Below are 16,497 nucleotides of genomic sequence, written 5' to 3'. Positions count from 1 at the left end.
TCTTAAATATTGACTGCTTTCAGTTCTAGTTTGACAAAGAAATCTAAATCGTTTTTCTCATGGAATTTTCTTTCATATTCAAAAGGTTGTAATACTTTAGAGGAGGAACAGCTCTTTTAGCAAATCTTTTCTGTAACACGCCAGAGTTGCTAAATGTTTTAGAATGCAAACAACCAACAGAGTTTAGCATGGCCCTCAGGAAAACAGGTGTGAAGAAAAAACAATCAAACAAACAAAACCAAGAGCCCGGACTTAATGCAATGCATTCAGAGGGTGTAATAAAATTCTTTCATTCGTGGGTATTTGACAAAATAAAAATCAAGGTGAAGACACTTTCTTGTTTACTTAGAAAATGGTTCACTGGAGACTGGTGATGCTTTTGGCTATGATAGCAGTTGAAAGCATCAAATCAAAGTGCTGCCATTACATAATGGCATGTGAGGGGACAGCACTGAGGTATTCTTGGCTTCTCAGATCCTGTAAACTCTAAGCACTACTGATAAAAATTTCCTCAGCAATGTGAAACTGAGAGCAGGAAGTCAGAGTGACTAAAATACTAGAAGATTTGTTGCACTATAACTAGTCCAATTGCTGTGGAATAATCCTTCTGTACACTGTGTAAATTACACTATGATTGGTTTAATAAAGAAGTTGACTGACCAATAGCTGGACAAGAGAAGGTTAGGCAGGAAAACCAAACTAAAGATACTGGGAAGATGATGGGTGGAGTCATAGGAGTTGCCATAGAGACATGGAGAAGAAACAGGACATGCAAGATGACAGAGACGTAATGCCACATGGCAGAATGTAGATTGATAGAAATGTGTTGATTTAAGTTGTAAGAGCTAGTTAGAAATAAGCCTGAGCATTTGTAAGTAATATTGAGTCTCCATGTTGCTTATTTGGGAACTGAGGGATGGGAAAAAAGTCCTCCTACAAACCATATTATTACTCACTATAAATACAACTCACGAAGAATTAATGATAAACAAAGATCCATAAAGATCTGTTTGTTTGAAATAATGATATTTGAAAACATGGTGCTGTGTTTTATTACAAAGCTTGTATGGCATAAAACTAGAAATGTTATAATACTGAATTTAGAAACTTTAGATGGCAGTAGACTGAAAATGAAAATTCTTTAAGTGAGAAACAATCAAACATTGGTCACTTATTAGTGTGGCAATCTTTACTCAACTTTTCTAAACTACAGCTTTCTAATCTCTAGCAGAAAACTATTACCTATACACTCTTTAAGACATTTGCTATCCTTAGATGAGGTAAACGAAATTATTTAGCCCAGTGTCTGACATTAAGTAAGCATACAGTTCATTAGTGATTATTATTACTGATCCTACACTGAAGAAAGGAAACACCTTAAAATTGGTGAAAGTTCTTTCTGAGTCTATAAGTATTCACTAGGGTCCAGAAGCTTAGAGGAAGTAGCAAGCCAAACATTTGGGTTTCCTGTCTTCAAAGTGTTCTGTCTTGGGGGATGTGTAGTTATGGCTTACGGGAAAAGAAACAACAAAAATGTGGGCCCAAGAAGAACAAGGTATACTGATTTGCATTATGAAAAGCCCACTATTTTGTAAAGAAGCAGAGAGGAGGTAGGATGGTGCAGGCTGTGTTACATGACATATGACTTGAAGATGACAAGGGGAAGAGTGGTGGGTACAGAGCGGGTAATAAAAAGTCCTCATTACCTCCAAGAACAAGAAAGCAGGAAGTTGCCTGCCTCAGAGTTCTGTGCAAGTGTGTACGTGTGAGGGGAAGTGTGCTCATGAATGGTAGATAGCAACGCTTCACGGCAGAAATATGAAGCATTTTGGAGACTACAGTAAGAAATTTGGCCTTGCTTTGCAACAGGAAATATCTGGCAGGTTTTGAGCAAGGATGTTATAAGATCTGGTTAGCTGGAAAAGCTCCTGGAGAATACTCTGCAAGGAATGGCTTCAGGGAAAAAAGGCTTAAAGTTGGCACAGCAATCAGAAAATTATTGAAGTCATCACTACAGGGGTTGGTGCTGACTTGAACTAGGATAAGAGTATTGGAGACTCTTGGATCTGGAACATATTTTTCAGTTAGAAACCATCAGATGAATCAGAGAGGCGGTGTGAGAAACAGCAATGACCCTGGAGCTCTGCTGTTCTTGTTCAAGAAAAGTAAGTACAAGACAACTGCTTTCTTTCTTAAGTGAACAGGCTACACTGTAAACTAAAGCTATAGTAATAAGCGGACAAAAAAATCCACCAAACTAAAACCATTTCAAACAAAACAAGAAGGAACCAGGTTACCAAATTAACACTGTAGCAAATGTCTACAATCTAAAAGCTGTCTAAAGTTTTCTTTTCTTATTTCAATGGTTTCCTCAAGAAATGTATTTTTGTTTATAGACATTACAAGCAGCATCTCAGTCATTCCTTGAAAAGTGAATGAGGAGGTTTTTTGACTGATCTACAATTCTCAAGAAATGTTTGACGTACTTGTATGTGTTACATGATTTAAATGCTCCTTTAAAAATAGTAGAAGGTTCTGGATATATATTAACGCAAAAAATAAAATTGACTGTTCATTATAATTTTGAATTTCAGAATTGTATTATAAAATCTGCCATCCAAAGATAATGTTTTATTTTCCTAGCTTAATTTTTAAAAAGAGACCTCTTTCCACTTAAAGAAAAGTAAGAGAATATTAAGAAAATCTCCTAGGAATAAAAATAAGACAAATTAAGGATAAAGCAGAAACTGTAGGTGTGGGATTTACTTTGGTAGCTGGAGAACAGGTATTTATTATGTACGTGGACCATGCTCTGCTTTCCAAGATGGTATACTCCACTGCTGACATAAGTGAATATGCTGGTTTATTTATAAAAAGAGACTTTGAAGGTGTAATTAAATTGTTGATTATAAAATTGAAAGACCATTCTCGTTTATCCGGTTGGCCTCAGTCTAATCACATGACCCTTTAAAAGTAAAACTCTTTATCTTCTGGAGACACAGACATTTGGTAGTAGAATTTAGAGATATGAAATACCAGTGAGATTTCAAGGGATATGACTACATGGAATGCACATAAAGTGTAGGTGAGCTCTAGGGAAAAAAGGGGTCCTCCTATTCATTCTGTCAGTCATTCAATCATAAAGAGCAGAACCTAGACAAAATCTGAAGGATCTTGGAGGAAGACATATCCCTAGACTGAATCCTCCAGCAAGAAAAGCAGACTTGCTATCACCTTGGTCTTGGAAATATGAGACTCTAAACAGAGTCTGTGTCTGTGTCTAGATTTCTAACTATTCGTTTCTATTAATTTAAACTGCTAAATATGTGGGTAATTTACTATGATAGCAAGAGGGAATTAATATAACTGATGAGCAGAGAAAGTAATCAATAAAAGTCAATAAGGATAAAAATCAAGAAGAATAAGAATCCTTTACTAAATATTTTAATATAAAATTAATATCAATAATGCACATTATTGAATATGTGAGATACTTTTATTTTTATTTTTATTTTATTATTTTTTTGTATTTATTTTTCAGTTTAAATTTAGGTTAGAAACAAGGTTGCTTCACAAGTCAGTTCCAAGTCCCTCTCCCTTCCCCCTCCCCTCCTTCCGTGCCCTCCCCGCAACCCCCCCATTATCCCCTCATTTCCCCAGGGAGGGTGAGGCCCTCCATGGGGGTGTCCATACTCTGTCATTTCATACAGGCCAGGGCCTAGACCCTCCCCTAAGAGTTCAGGGCGAGAGTGCATCTCACATTGTTAGATGAGAGTCCAAAGTCCGTGTGTATACTCAGAATGAGTACTGATCTACTGCCCAAGGCTCAATAGATTACCTAGGACTCCTCACAGACACCCACATTCAGGGGGTCTTGATCAGTCCCATGCTGGATTCCCAGGCATCAGCCTGGGATTCAAGAGTTAACCCTTGTCAGGTCAGCTGTTTCTGGGGGTTAAACCAGCCCAGTCTTAATCCCTTTGGTCATCAGTCCTCCCTCTCTGTTACTAGCTTTCTTGAATTCGGCTCAGTACTTAACCGTGGGGGTCTGCCTCTTCTTCCATCAGCCACTGAATGAAGTTTCTGTTTCCCAGACTCTCTGGCCATGGGATTGTAGGCTGGCACTCCCCAGATCTATGTCTAAAATCCATATATGAGAGAGTACATGCCATGTTTCTCTTTTTGTGACTGCATTACCTCACTCAGGATGGCTTCTTCTAGTGTCATCCATTTGCCTGCAAATCTCAGGATTCCATTGCTTTTTTTTTCTGCTGAATAGTACTCCATTGTGTAAATGTACCACATTTTCTCTATCCACTCTTTGGTTGAGGGACATCAAGGTTGCTTCCAAGTTCTGGCTATTACAAATAATGCTGCTATGAGCATACTGGAACAGACATCCTTTTTGTATGAATGGGCATCTTTTGGATATATGCCTAAGAGTGGAGTTGCTGGGTCTTGTGGTAGGTTTATTCCCATTTTTCTGAGGAATCTCCATACTGATTTCCAAAGTGGCTGAACCAGTTGGCACTCCCACCAGCAATGGAGGAGTGTTCCCTTTCACCACATCCTCTCCAGCATAAATTGTCCTTGGTGTTTTTGATTTTAGCCATTCTGACAGGAGTGAGATGGTATCTCAGAGTTGTTTTGATTTGCATTTCCCAGATGGCTAAGGATGTTGAGCACTTTCTCAAGTGCCTCTCAGCCATTTTAGACTCCTCTATTGAAAATTATCTATTTAGTTCTGCAGCCCACTTTTTAATTGAATCCTTTGGTGTTTTGGAGACTTGCTTCTTGAATTCTTTGTAAATTTTGGAGATCAACCCTCTGTCAGATGTGGGATTAGTGAATATTTTTCCCATCCTGTGGGCTGCCTTTTTGTCTTGCTGACTGTGTCCTTTGCATTACAGAAGCTTCTCAGTTTCAGGAGGTCCCATTTATTAATTGTTGATCTCACTGTCTGTGCTAGTGGTGCTATGTTCAGGAAGCTGTCTCCTGTACCAATTCGTTCAAGGGTACCACCCACTTTCTCTTCTAAGAGGTTCAGTGTGGCTGGATTTATGTTGAGGTCTTTGATCCATTTGGACTTAAGTTTTGTGCATGGCGATACACATGGATCGATCCGCATTCTTCTACATGCCAGCCTCCAATTATGCCAGCACCATTTGTTGAAGATGCTTTCTTTATTCCATTGTATATTTTTAGCTTCTTTGTCAAAGATCAGATGTTCATACGTGTGTGGGTTAATATCCGGGTCTTCAATTCCATTCCATTGGTCTACCTGTCTATTTTTGTGCCAATACCAAGCTGTTTTCAGGACTATAGCTCTATAATAGAGCTTGAGGTCAGAGATGGTGATGCCTCCGGACGTTGCCTTGTTGAACAGGGTTGTTTTGGCTATCCTGGGTCTTTTGTTTTTCCATACAAAATTGATTATTGTTCTTTCAAGGTCTGTGAAGAATTGTGCTGGGATTTTAATGGGGATTGCATTGAATCTGTAGATTGCTTTTGGCAGGATTGCCATTTTTACTACATTGATCCTACCTATCGAAGAGCATGGGAGATCTTTCCATTTTCTGAGGGCTTCTTTAATTTCTTTCTTTAAAGACTCAAAGTTCTTGCGATACAGGTCTTTCACTTGTTTGCCTAGCGTTACCCCAAGGTATTTTATGTTGTTTGTGGCAATTGTAAAGGGTGATGTTTCTCTGATTTCTTTTTCAGCCCTTTTATCATCTGTATATAGTAGGGCTACTGATTTTCTTGAGTTGATCTTGTAGCCTGCCACTTTGCTGAAGGGCGAGATACTTTTAAAGAAGTTTGAAATGAAACAACAAAAACAATTTTTGTGAGAGAAGATGTTGCTGTACTCCAAGATAGATTTAGTTTCTGTCTTGAGTAATTTTTCACTTAGAAGATTTAATTATTTTGTCTAGGTACTAAACAAATTATATTGAATACCCATCAAACTAAAAGATTTATTCACTAATAAGAGGTCACAGAAGCAATGTAATTTGTTTTATTTAATTTTATAGTTTATGCTATTTCTTCACCTGAATATGTAGAAGAGACTTTAGTAATATTTAAGCATTAATATTATATGCCCTAGGCAGGTTAGTATCTCTGAGAGACATATTTCTTATATTGAGTAGGAATATTAATAGAACCTACCTTAAAATTTTGAGATGAGTGTGAAATAAGTAGAAGAGTTAGAATTTTGTGCTCAGAGGAACAGCATTTCATCATGTATTACATTTCTGTTTTGTTTATATGGAGGAGTATAGTATTAGACATGGCTCAGATTGGGCAGGTGATTTTATTAATTTTTGCTTATTGTTCAAATGGAACAATCATACAGCCAAAAGTCCAAGGAAAGAAGACAGATATTGAAAATAGCTTAAGGTGAAGAAAATAAACATTTCTTATGACCAATGTATAGGTGGTGCCACGCTTTAAGCCTGATTTGCTTGATGGATGCAAGGTTGCCTCTTGGGGAGTGGAATCCCAATATTCCCTTTAGAAACCAGCAGGAAGAAGTAAAGATATTCTAAAGAGACACCCATGTCTCTCAGTCTGAACAATTGACTAGCTCACACCCCCAGAATTGGAGTTTCCCCAGGAATTTCACCTTATGAGAAGGAAAAGTCACAATCTATTGGGAGAACTTGTCTTCCAGAAAGAAATCTCATAATTCAAGCAACTTACCAGTACACCTTAGAGGAGAAGACTGAAGCCCAGAGGTCAATAGAAGTTAGGATCACATCTTTATGGGACTGCTTAGATGTGCACATCCTTGGCCCTGTATTCAAACTTCAACTTTATTTCAGGACCACAATGACTCAGGACTCAGAATTCACTGGACCACTTTGTTCCTTTATCTCATATGGACACTTTGAATAAAGCTTCTTTTTCTGTTTTTTACTATGAAAAAAATTAGACATATAACAGTAGGTACAAAAGATGTGCCTAAATTCTACCTGGCTTGACAGCACTCCCATGCTTGGTTGTATGTTCCTATCTGTATTTCTTATCCTGCTTACTGACACCATAGCTCAGCATGTTTTAAGACAGTCTTGCTGTCTTACTTCTCTTTGCTGGTGCCTTCAAGTTAGTAAATAAAACTGGAGCATGTTAATACAATCAAAAGAGCCCCATAAATAAAATCACTACATCCCCACTGAGTTGTAGGAAAATTTCTACATAGAAAAAAAACTGTCTTGCAAGCTGAGGGACAAGAGTTATATTGTGCGTGGCTTGATGTTAATAGCAGTTTCTGGTAGTACAAGGAAAGCAACAGATACTCAATAAACAAATAATGGTGGGCCTCTTTGAGACCAAACCCTGCTGCTGTCCACACATTTAACAATTTTTCTCCTACTTTTAGATTTTCCACTTATGCTTCCTGACTCTAGGCATTGTTTATCAACTCATCTTGCTTCCTCTCTTGATTCCACATTAAATTCCATTGGTCTGTTTTGCAAGAAATTGCTCATGCTTTCCTTGCACTCTTTAAAGCATTACCTTTAACCCCCAATCCTGAACATTCTTGTCTTTGATCTTTTCTTCCTTCATCCTCTCCGTATTTCCTCAGGTAGTTCATAATTTACTTAGACTTCAACTCTCTTCTGTGAGGCTATCAGATGTTCACCTTATAAAGACCTTTCATCTATTAGTGAAGACAGGATTTGACTAATTCCTTCTCTTGTTCCATAAGTGAATTTACTGGGAGAATTCAAAGTAAAGAAAGACGTCATCAGCCACCACTATCTAGTTGAAGCAAAGAGGCAAGCAGAAAATGTGATTCAAAGGCCAAAAGCTAGTTAGGAAGTTCCTTATAACACTAAATATGTGTAGTAAGTGCTAAATGCAGTGTCTGCTGACAAATAGGGGATAGAAACTTAAGTACACTAGACAATTATCATTCCTGGCTCTTGATCAGCAGTTTTGTTGGAGTGTTGAACGGAGACCTGAATTGCTAGGTTTTTGCTGCTGCTTTTCTTACTGCTGTGACAGTGAGGTAGTGTTAAGAGAAGCTTTTTCTTTGAGAGGAGCCTTCCCGCCCGCCTGGTTCCAGATCCGCATCAGTCCCAAATAAACACACAGGAGGCTATATTAATTATGAAGCTGTTGGCCTTGCTTGTCTCTTACTGGCTAGCTCTGCTTTAAGTAATTACCCCACAATTGTTAATCTAAGTATGTTTCTTACCAGAGAATAGTTCCGGGCTCCTACCCCATGGCGTTACATGTTGACTCTCTTGTGTTTCTCCTTCCCAGAATCCTCCTGGACTCCTAGCCCCACCTATCTAGATTCCTATTGGCCAGACAGTGCTTTATTGACATATACACAGGACTTCCCCAACATCTCCTCTTTTCTGTTTAAACAAAAAGAAAGATCTTAACTTTAACATAGTCAAATTGTATATGACAGAACAGTTATCAAGTAAGAACACAGTTACAACATTTTGTCTATTAACATTTAGCAAGATTTAAAGAAAATATCATCCATCCCATCATTGTGAGTCTAAAGTTCTATATATAGCCTATCTTTTATCATAACTAAGGAAAACTATAATTATAACTATTTGTCTTCAACTCCATCAAAGACCACAGAAGGATAATATATAAACACTAGGATTGACAGAGGTATCTTACTGCCTGGACAGTCACCCGAATTTCCTCTGTAATGTTGGGGCATCCATCTTCAGCCCATAGGCCACAATGTGTCTGGAAGACTTCTCAGCAAAGCAGGAAATTTCAAACTGTCCATCTGCGCTGGCAGTCTGTCAGTCATTTTTCTTTGTCCTGCAGAAAGTCTGGTAGACTCTTCCATGAAGTAGGAACCCTGTAAGACTGAGTTTAGCAGTCACTTTCCTGTGGGTCCTGCATGTCTAGTTTATACAGCAACAGTCAGTCTAGGCAAGAGCAGTTTCTTGCCCAAATGGCTAATCTTGCCATGTTGAAAGCAAACTCCATAACAAGTTTCTTCGATGCCTGCTTTCCTCTCAGACATAATTGGTGCTGCCAGGAGCAGACATTTCTCATTGTCAAGAAAAACCCTAAACCATTTTAAATGCCATTTTCTGAAGGCCTTTGAGAGGTTTGAAGACTGTTTATCTATCTCAAATATATTTCTGTATATCTAGAAAACCTAACTTACCTAACTATAAGTTCTGACTATTATAAGTAACTATCTATAGTCTATTTAATTATTCATTACATTTTAAAAGATCAGTATAAGCACAATACTTAATCAAGAGGAGAAATATACATATCACAAAATTGACCTTGAATTTGTATCAATAAATGAAAAACAATATCCATACCATCATTCCCCTTTTTACCATTAAAAGGAGATTGGTTGTGATCATTAACCAATTATAAACCATCCCATTTAAATGAAAACAAAGATTTATAAACAAGATGGGAATTAGGACGTCACTCATTCCAAACTGCTTCATGCTGGAAGGGGGCGCTGTTCACACCATGGGGATCATGACAAAACTCAGAAACCTGTATAAGTCCGTATTTTGGGGGTCTGTAAGGCTGCATCATCTTAGCTGTCTCAGTTGTTGGAACATCTGGTCCACTGCTTCCGGGGGTCTTGGTTCGTCAAACCACAGAAGCCTGGAAGGATTCCTCAGCTTTTCATTTTCTGTGGAAACATAAGTAAAATCTCCTTTTGCAAGTAACATATCCTTATACTTAAATTTTGAAGTCAAGGCATTTTTAAAAGATAGAAGTTGGATTAATTTAGCAGCATTTATAATCAAGTGTACTTTAGTAGCAGTTCCTTCCTGAGTAATCAAAAAACTGAAAAACACAATAGTATACAGTATCCAGACTCTCTGTGTATTTTCCATCTTTGCGTGGCTTATTTATTTATCTATTATTACTTTATTTCTTTCACTTTTATTTATTTTTCTCTGAGACAGGGTTTCTCTTTGGAAACCTGCCTGTCTCTGCCTCTGGAGCAATTCCTACTGGCGTGTGCCCCCACAGCCAGCTTTATTTTCTCTCTCAATCTTACATATATTTTTAAACAAACTGTAATCCTTTAGAGGTTTTGTTCATCCAAGTCTGACTTTACTGTAAATATTTACGTTTTTCTGGCCACGTGTCTTATCTGTAAAACCGCGGCTGTTTTAAACTGCCAGATTTTTTTTTTCAAGATGGCAGGCGTAAGCATGATTCCAGCTTACCGCCTCAGTCCATGCTGACATCCAGCAAAAGCTGCCACTTCCAGCTGTACGTACATACCTTTTAATCGTTAGCAGAGTCTCTTAAAACAACCTTTCTGGTTTTTTTTTCCTTTTTATGTCGAGTTAGGAAGACTCCGGTAAGCGAGCCACGTGAATCTCGGCTTGTCGCTAGCAAAACACCTGAGAAAAATGCTGCTATCAAAATTCTGTGCTTCTCTCCGTTCTTCTGTTTCTAAAATCCCTTTAAATCTTTTGTTGTTTTGTGTGGAAATTCAACCCTGCTCCTGATCACCATTTTGTTAAGAGAAGCTTTTGCTTTGATAGGAGCCTTCCTGCCTGCCTGGTTCCAGATCCATATCAGTCCCAAATAAACACACAGGAGGCTATATTAATTATGAAGCTGTTGGCCTTGCTTGTTTCTTACTGGCTAGCTCTGCTTTAAGTAATTACCCCATAATTGTTAATCTAAGTATGTCTCTTACCAGAGAATAGTTCCGGGCTCCTACCCCATGGCGTTACATGTTGACTCTCTTGTGTTTCTCCTTCCCAGAATCCTCCTGGACTCCTAGCCCCACCTATCTAGATTCCTATTGGCCAGACAGTGCTTTATTGACATATACACAGGACTTCCCCAACAAGGTAGTATGCAGCCTCAGTGAGTGCAAATAATATCCCACATCTGTAGAGTCTATTGGACTGCTGCACAAGGCATCCAGGTTAAATTGTAGTTAGAATTCACAAAGGTGGATTCTGCCACTCATTAAAGTCAATGCATCAATAGATGTCATGGATCAGACATATATTTTCTTGTCACTCTTTTTTAAAATCCTTTTTGTGAGAGAAATAAGCAAATATATTATTAAAACTTAACACTGATTTCTCAAGCAGTAGAAACTAAGCAAATAGTCACCAAAATAATATCACTAGATTCTTTACATCAAATGCATCACAGCTTTCAAGAACTTGTCATTGCAATCAAATGAATGATGGCATTGTTCACCTGTGCTTATGATTTCTTTTCCAAGAAGAAGAAACAGTAAGTCATGGTGACTCAGTAAGTTAGAGACAAACAATTTCCATGTTGATATAATGGTTTCCATCTTTATACATGGTTAGAACTAAGCACCCAGGTCTTGGCCAGAGCACATGATGAACAGGGGGTCTTGGATTCTGCTGTATATACTGTTGGACTCACACACTTCAGTGGCTTGAGTCAATGGAGTATCAACTGAACAGTAGCTTAAGTAGTGGCCTTAAAATACCCAGCACCTGTACCTCAATTCCCCCTTTTGCTTTCTATAGGCCAGAATAAACTTGAGGCAGCATGGAGGCATCAAGAGAGGCTGCACCCTCTTTGACAGGGTGGCAATATTTGTATTAATGAACAGCAGAACTTTACACACAGCTTGTGCTTTCTCACAGAATACTGGGGTCACGTCTAAGGCCCTGACAAGCCAGACTCAGTTGACTGTCTTCAATAAGCCAAAGACGCAAATTAACAGTGAAAAGTAGGAAGCAGAGATGTATCCCATGTTGCAGTGTTGGGAAGAGTGATGAAGAGATCAAGTAATGCCTCCTCTCCCATGTCCATCTCTGGGATCCTGACATTAGGGCAGGGTTTAAATGGAAAGAAAGAGAGATGCATCACTAAGCAGTCAGGCCAAGGCATGGTCCCATCCCTACCATTCTCTCAGCATCCAGTCTCTCCTGAAGGTTCATTTGATAAATTGGAAATCTTTGTTAGAGAGTCAAGTTCCTCCTATGGATGCCTCCAGGACCCAGCCTTTTCTTCTCCTAACAGGAGATCCCTGGGTAAATTTTAATTTCTTGAGGGTCCATTTTTTTTTCAATAATCTAATAGCCAGAGAAGGGATCAAAAGGTGTATCTTTAGAATACATCCATTACTGCCAGGCAGCCAGTTTCATTTGGACTCCTAAGACTCTTTATAATAGAAAAATAAAACAATTTTCATTTTTTTTCAATGTTCAGTTTCCTTTAATGGCCCCCATATCCTTTGAAGGGTAGGTGCAGGCAGCTAGGCGATGGAAAGACATGCTCACTTGAAGATCTTGCCTTGACTGACGGCTTTGCCCACATGCTGGAAGGCCCCCTCCCAGGAAAAGTACTCTCGAACCAGGATCTGGGTCTCCTTGCTACCAGGATCTAATTTCCACCATGTACTTGACTCAAAGTCCATCTGCCAATCTGGACTCAGCGGAAAGGCAACCTCTTGGCCTCGGAAGACCCAAAAGCCAGAAATTGAGCTACTGTATTTGGTTCCAATGAGGATGACACTAGCAAAGGCATTCTTCTTCAGTTCGTCCAATTGCTGGAACATTCCATTGATGAGGTTACAATTCATGAAGGTCTGGGTGAGCTCTTCAGGGAAGCGGTACTCAGCATACCCCAGGGACCAGCCATCTTTATCAAAGTGCTCCTAAAAATACGGCAGCGCCACAGAGAGCGTGTCCTCATTGGAGTACTTACGCTTAAACTCATCCAACACAAAGGTACTCTTGGGCAGGTGGGCAAAGGGGTCCTTGGCTTTGAGCTCAGCAGCGAGTGCCTGCTCACACTCGTTCATCTCCTCCTCAGGAGCTGGGGCAGCTGCTTTTTTTTTTTTTTCTTTCCACTCAGCCTGGGGCTTCTGTTTCTCTTCTCGTGCACCCTTTTCGTTCCTTGGAGTATCTTTTTTAGGCTGGCTCTTTGCAAACTTCTTAGCATCAAATTGGGCCATCTTCTCATACAGCTTCACCTCCCCCAAGACTGCCCTGAACTGGGTCTGGTTAATGCAGGTAAGGAACCGCCCGTTGGTACTGGAGACGGCCTGGCGAAAAGAAGGCTCTAAACGTGTTTGTAGAGCCACAGAAGGGTGCAGACAACTGTGATATCAGCCAGCGTCACTCGCTCATCCACCAAAAAAGTCCTTGTCTTCAAATGAGTGTCCAGCAGCCCCAGGATTGGCCTCACCTCCCCTTTTGCATTTTCAGTGGCCTGTTTATTTTGCTGCGCTGCATACCCAACAAAGGTGGAGAACACCCAGGTGCTGGCTGGAGGAACGACGTCACTGTCAGCAAAGCTCACCCACTGGACCACCTGAGCTGCTGCCTCTGGAGTACTTCCACACAGGTCCTCGTATGTAATAGGCGATGGCATTGCTCTCAAACACACAGAATCCGTCTTCACCCTCAAATGCTAGAACCTTGCTAGCAGGAAATTTTCTGAGAAATTCAGGGGTACGGTTGGTTTGGCCAAAGTGGAAGTGGGGTGGTGCGGAGCACGCGGACCTGAGCCCCACTGTACTGAGCAGCGATGAGGACCTTGAAGGCTCTCCAGTTTTCAGGCTATGTGTACAGGGTGTCAGCCACCATGGTGATTCCGCAAGGAAAAAAAGCAACCATTTTCATTTCAATTAATTCACTGTTTTGCAATATCTTCATTATGGAAACGTAATTGTCCCTTCTCATGTGTGGTCTGCTACTCAGTTGTGAGCTAAATGAAAATTCTAGTTCGATGACAGAGCACTGTAGGGAATTAACCTGACATTGGACTGAAACATAAAAAAAACAGGATTGAGAGACAGGAGACTCCTCAGTTAAGCTCTGCCAAACAGTCAGTGGCAGTAATTAGCTAGCTTACTTTACTCATCAGAATCAAGTAACGTCCTGTTTATTTGTTTGTGGTATGTTGTTTTCCAATGATATAAGTTGCCCAAATACAGCTAGTTTAAATACTTTTTCAACAAAACACTATTTTTGTCATATACAATAATACAGTTAACATGAAAAAATTGGTAGAGTTATTAAAATTTTCTGTTCCTCATGTCAGATATAAAAACTGACATAATTGTTCTATAAAACTTCTCAATTACAACATCTTAGGATGATTAGTTCTAAAGAAAACTAAAATTCTTCCAAATCTTTATGGTTTTATTAATTCAAAAAAATTAGTTGAGAATTTACTTTGACACTAAGTAAAAAAACTAACGAGTAACAGCCAAACAACCAAGTAATGGGGTTAAAAAATTCCCCGGGTTAAGACTGCTGAACAGAGGGGATGGGGAGAGGGAGAAGTAGAGAAAAATGGTAAAAGCATTTTGTGCTGTTCCTTGAAATCAAGGACAGCACTGTGTGACAACACTTATTGAAGATATATAAAAAGTGCCTTGTAAATACGACCTAAGACTGCAGCTCATTTTTTGTTAATTTTTTTTATTTAAATTAGAAACAAGCTTGTTTTGCATGTCAATCCGAGTACCCTCTCCCTCCCCTCCTACCCCCTATCCCATCCCCATTCTGTTCCCCAGAGAGGGTGAGGCCTTCCATGGGGGATCTTCAAAGTATGTAATATCATTTGGAGCAGGGCCTAGGCCCTCCCCTGTGTGTCTAGGCTGAGAGAGTATCCCTCTATGTGGAATGGTCTCCCAAATTCCATTTGTATACTACGGATAAATACAGATCCACTACCAGAGACCCCATAGATTGTCTAGATTGCCAAGGCCTCCGCACTGACACCCATGTTCTTGGAGTCTGGATCAGTCCTATGCTGGTTTCCCAGGTATCAATATGGGTTCCATGTGCTTCCCCTTGTTCAGGTCAGCTGTTTCTGTGGGTTTCTTCAGCCTGGTCTTGTCCCCTTTGCTCATCACTCCTTACTATCTGCAACTGGATTCCAGGAGTTCAGATCAGAGTTTAGCTGTGGGTGTCTACTTCTGCTTCCATCAGCTACTGGATGAAGGCTCTAGGATGGCATATAAGGCAGTAGTCAATTTCATTATCAAGGAATGGCATTTAAGGTAGCCTCTCCACTATATCTTAGATTGTTAGTTGGGGTCATCCTTGTAGATTTCTACACATTTCCCTAGTGCCGGATTTCTCTTTAAACTTATAATGATTCCCTCTATTATGGTATCTCTTTTCATGCTCTCCTCTTTTCTTTCCCTGACTCAATCTTTTTTTTTCCACATATTTTTATTTAACTTTTTACGCATGTCACTTTCAGTTCCCTCTCCCTTCCCTCCTCCCCCATCCCCTGACCCCCCTAACTCCTCACCCCCACTCCATGCCCCCTCTGCTCCCCAGGGAGGACAAGGGCCTCAATGAGGGATTTTCAGGGTCTGTCATATCATCCCCAGAAGGGGAAGGGCCCAGGTTCTTTCTTCCTTATGTGTCCAGGCTGAGAGAGCATCCCTCCATGTGGTATGGGTTCCCAGAGTCCTTCTGTATGCCAGGAATAAATACTGCTCCACTCTCGCAGGTCCCACAGATTGCCAAGGCCTCGTCTCTGTCACCCAGGTTCTGTGGGAGGGTGTCTGAATCAGTCCCATGCTGGCTCCTCAGTCATCAATCTGGGGGCCATGTGTTCCCCCCTTGTTTAGGTCAGCTGCCTCTGTGGGTTTGACAGCCCGATCTTGATTCCTTTGGTCATCACTCTTCTTTGCAACTGGGTTCACAGCTGTGAGCGTCTGCCTCCATCAGCCACTGAATGAGAGTTCTAGGATGGCATATAAGGTAGTCATCATTCTCATTATCATGGGAGGACATGTAAGGTAGCCTTAATGCCAGTTGGTGTCATTCTTGTCGATCTGTGAAGATCTCACTAGTGCCAGATCTCTCCTCCAACTTATACTAGCTCCCTCTTTTCTGGTATCTCCCATTCTTTTCTCCCCTTTTCTTACCCTGGATCAACCTTAATGTTCTCCATGTCCTCCTCTCACCTCCTCTTTTCTCCCTCTCTTTCTCCCATCTCCTTCTATCCTCCCCTTCCCCCCCCAATCCAATTAGGAGATCACATCCCCTAACCCTTCTTCGCGTTACCATGCATATCTCTCTTGGGATCCTCCCTTCACCCCAGACTCTCTGGCAGTGGGGTTGTGGGCTGGCAATGCCCTGCTCTATGTCTAAAATCCATATATGAGTGAGTACATACCATGCTTATCTTTTTGTGACTGGGTTACCTCACTCAGGATGGTTTCTTCCAGTGCCATCCATTTACCTGTAAATTTCAAGATTCCATTTTTTTTCTGCTGAGTAGTACTCCATTGTGTAAATGTACCACATTTTCTTTATCCACTCTTCAGTACTACAGCCCTTTTTTGAATGTTATAGTTAGTAATAGGAAAATTAGATATCTTTAGCCATCCTAGGTTGAAGACAGGGCTGTTGTGGTCTGCTTCTGAATCCTGGTGTTGTGTATTGTAGTCCAGTGCCACGTCATTTGCCCACTGTACTTTGTTATTGCACTGGAGTGTTCATTCACCTGGCAACTGAGCCACAGACTGCACAAGAAAGGGGAAAATGG

At 40.2% G+C, this 16,497-nt stretch overlaps 1 pseudogene; it reads right to left on the bottom strand.

The window, feature by feature from the left end:
• Positions 1 to 12,253: 12,253 nt before the first annotated feature.
• LOC101827339 lies at positions 12,254 to 13,568 on the bottom strand (annotated as a pseudogene).
• Between the last annotated feature and the right edge of the window lie 2,929 nt (positions 13,569 to 16,497).

This window comes from Mesocricetus auratus, unplaced genomic scaffold (assembly GCF_017639785.1).
Source record: "Mesocricetus auratus isolate SY011 unplaced genomic scaffold, BCM_Maur_2.0 Super-Scaffold_100008, whole genome shotgun sequence".
Lineage (NCBI taxonomy): Eukaryota > Metazoa > Chordata > Mammalia > Rodentia > Cricetidae > Mesocricetus > Mesocricetus auratus.
Note: the sequence above shows the minus strand (reverse complement) of the source record. Positions and strands in the feature narration are given on the sequence as shown.